A 3932-nucleotide genomic window follows, 5' to 3' on the forward strand; every position below is an offset into this window, starting at 1 on the left:
AAGCGTTTCATTGCGTAACTGAGTTCTTTGCCACTTTGGCGTATTTTTTACTAGATTATAACAATCTTGCCATATCCATGGTTTTCTAGTAGTAGCCGCATAAGTTGTTGCTGCGTTTGAAAGCTACGTTTATAAAAAAAAAAAAAAATCAATATCAAGTAGTATATAAAACGAAATATAAACGAATCTTACAATGTCTTCACGTCCCCACCCGCTTGGAGGTTGTTCTTCAAGCTTTCTTAGTATAACATGATATTTGTTGAAGAACGGTAAAATAATCGACCAACGTTGTGAGACTCCCTTCCACTTACGGTTGCGGTCAAACCTTGAATTTGATTTATTCTAGCCATAATTCGTTCCCAATAAACTTGACCCGATTGATCATTCCCTACTATAGGATCTTCTCCAATCTCAATCCACGCTCTAGTAAGAGCAATATTTTCTTCATTTGTCCAATTTGGACCCCTTTCTTGTTTTGGTTGTGACATTGAGAGTATTATGTGTGAAATGGTTGAGAGTGTTGTGTGTGAAATGGTTGAGAGTGTTGTGTGTGAAATGGTTGAGAGTGTTGTGTGTGAAAATGAAGAAGGAGATGAGTGTAGATATAGGAGGTAGAAATCCGGCCGTTTTTTGCCCGTTGGAGCACGCGACAGTAGGAGTGGCGCGCGACAGTGGTAATGGCGCGACTTTGTTGTGGTCAAAGTAAAAAAAAGTGGCGCGACATTAGTATTGGCGCGCGACATTACTATTGTCGCTCCGCATCCGCATCCAAATTGCCAAATTTGCGAACAAGAATGCGACCAAGCAGGTGATGCGACCAAGCAGGTGATGCGACCACCTAGAGTTGGAATTCCGGGAAATTTCGACGCATTTCTTCAAATTTGAAGAATGCGACCACGAATGCGTCCACCTAGAGATGCTCTAAGTACTTAAATTGTATATTCCTAACAAATGTAACTTAGATATTTCAAAGTTTTCAACAACAACTTGAAGAGCTTTCTTGTTTTATAAGCAACCGAATAGAATCGTGGGATTTATCTGGTTTGTGTTTGCAAACATCAGCGGCAAACACGAGTGTTAATCAGATATAGGGAACTAAATCTGATGTGCTATCACCTCACACCTCAGTAAGAAACTAAGAATGTACTAAATATCCAGTTGAGAGCAGAAGGTACGTATTGCGTACTTTGATGAGTAGAATACGAGTTCACCATCAGTATGTATAGACAATACATGTAAAGTGCACAACTTTGCATATAGGTTCATACTAATTTTGTACAAATATTAGTCTGTACAATTAAAAGAAATGAAAACGTATTATCAGAATAGTGAAAATGAATTGTCAACAATTAGCCAAAATTTGTAAATTGTTAACTACATTTGTCAAGTTTGAATTTTTTTTATTTTTTTGATTATTTGTGACAATGTTTAGAATAGTTAGGAGATCATATCTACAAAATATTAGCCTAATCCGAAACTTATAAATATCCTAACGATTTTGAGTTTGTTTACGGGGTCAAGGGTGAAGATAAAATATGTCCCTATAACCATCTCTTTTGTAAGATTTGTGACACCGTGACCTTGCTAGATGGGTGTCTTTCTCCATATTGACTTTCTACTGAGCAAAAGAAATCCTCTAGCACCAGTTATGTCCAAATTTGTAACCAACAGTCTTCCAAGTTCGGCAACCTCATCACCATCTCTGCTGAGCTGAAAAGAGGTAACCTTCTATTCTCCCTATAATCTATAGGCTATTTCTTTATAAGAACAGAAACTAGTTTTTATACAAAGATCAAGTTGAGTTCCTGTAGGTTGCTGATATATGGTTTGTGGTCAATAAAGTGTCTTAAGCTCTTAGAGAGATCCGATGTTTATTCTTGGAGCTTAATGCATCCTGAAGTTTTTTTAAACAGTTTTGACTGGCAAATTGGAGTTTTATATAGTAGTTCCCAAAAGCTTCCCAACAGGGAGAAAGCAATATTTAAAGATTTTGAGCTTAACTGTAGAAACTTTGAAGAAATTTTTGGTCTTTTTTTATCTGATTATTTTTCTTTCTTCTTCTGAAACTTGTATGACAACAGAAGGAACGGAGTGGCAGAGGAATCGAAGGAGAACGAGCAAACCAGGAGGGAGTGGAATCAACGCGATTTATGGTACATATATTTTGGTAGTCCTTCTGTTATTACAGTTGAAAATTGCTTATAAAATTTATTGGTGACCATGAAAGTTGAAGTCACCTCGAGAGAAATAATTAAACCATCAACTCTAACACCACAGCACCTTCAGAACATCAGCTTCTCCCATTTAGATAACAAAGCTACTCCTTATTATGTGACCATCATCCTCTTCTATTCATCTCAAGGCGATAATAAGAAACTTGAACAAGGCGAAATATCTGATCAACTTAAGAAGTCACTATCAGAAACGTTAGCTCAGTTCTACCGAGTGGGTGGGAGGGTTAAAGATGGCGTCTCCATTGAATGCAACGACGACGGGGTTGATTTTTTTGAAGCCAGGGTAGAGGGTCAACTCATGGAATATCTCGATCATGTCAATGTTGATGAACTCGAGCAGTTTCTTCCATACGAGGTCTGTATTACTGTTGATGAATTGAGTTCCAAAGCACTCTTGGCTGCTCAAGTCAATGTATTTGATTGTGGTGGAATTGCTATAGGTATGTGCTTTTCACACAAGATTGGTGATGGAGTGTCATTAGCAAAATTTATTAATGGTTGGGCAGCTATGTGTTGTGGGGCAAATGAAGCCAGTACATCTATGTATTTCGACTTGTCGTTGCATTTTCCAATGACTAATTTACCGAAATTGATGCCAAGCATTGGGCCAAAGGAAAATAAATTGTTGGAAAACATTGGCGAAAAGTAAAGAGAAAATGGTGCCAAGTAGTCCCAGAGGAAAACAGAACATTGTCACTAGGAGGTTTGTGTTTGATGTGCCCAACATTGCTGCTTTAAGAGACTATGTTAGGTCTAAAAAGTTTTCAAACATAGACTACCCAACGCGTGTCGAATTGGTTTCTGCACTAATTTGGTGGCGTGCTATGGCAATAGCTCCATCAGAAAGCAAGCATACAAGGGCATATGCAGCAATGCATGCAGTGGACTTTTGCCAAAGATCATTACCACCAATGTCAGATGACTATTTTGGGAATGCTTCTAGTTTTACTGTCACGCCATTTATAAAAGGAGAGACCGTATCAGAGTACCATGACTTGGTTGGGTATATGAGAGATTCAATTAGAAAAGTTGATGGAAATTTTGTGATGGAACTTCAAAGGGGCAATGAATTGTCCATGAATTGCATCAAAGAGGCAAAGGAGCAGTTTCTTGAACGCGGGCTAGTTATGTTTAACTTCAATAGCTGGTGTAGGTTCCCTTTCTATGAAGCAGATTTTGGGTGGGGAAAACCTACTTGGATTGCTACGACAAAGGTACCAGGTATGAACTTGGTTATTTTGATAGACACAAAATCAGGTGATGGAATTGAAGCGTGGGTAAATATGTTGGAGGAAGACATGGCTCAGTTGGAAAATGATCAGGAGTTCCTTTCCTTTGTTTCTTCTAAATAAGTAGTGAGGCCTACAGACCCACAGTGATGAAGTTCTCTTCAGTAGGTACATAAAAGTAGGGCTGGTCATCGAGTTGAGCTGTTCGTGAGTAACTCGAGCTTGGCTCGAAGAAGGCTCGGCTCAAACTCGCTCATTCAATAATATGAGTCGAGTTTGAGCACATTTTAAAACTCGAGCTCGAACTCGAGACGCTTGCAAGCTACTCGCAGTTCGCACTTTACATAGTTATGTTAACGCTTATATGGGATAATTATTTATGTTAGTGTGTTGGATAATAATTACGTACTCAACACATATTGATTGTATTTATAATGTGCATACCTTGAAATAGTTGTTTGATAGTGGT

General features: G+C 38.4%; 1 pseudogene across 1 annotated transcript; it reads left to right on the forward strand.

Annotated features, from left to right (window-relative positions):
• The first annotated feature begins 1547 nt into the window (after positions 1-1547).
• Positions 1548-3932, forward strand: LOC147486333 (stemmadenine O-acetyltransferase pseudogene; annotated as a pseudogene). The gene is made up of 2 exons (XR_015200856.1): positions 1548-1720; positions 2082-3932. The product of XR_015200856.1 is annotated as a stemmadenine O-acetyltransferase pseudogene (transcript).

This window comes from Coptis chinensis, chromosome 7 (genome assembly GCF_015680905.1).
Source record: "Coptis chinensis isolate HL-2020 chromosome 7, ASM1568090v1, whole genome shotgun sequence".
NCBI lineage: Eukaryota > Viridiplantae > Streptophyta > Magnoliopsida > Ranunculales > Ranunculaceae > Coptis > Coptis chinensis.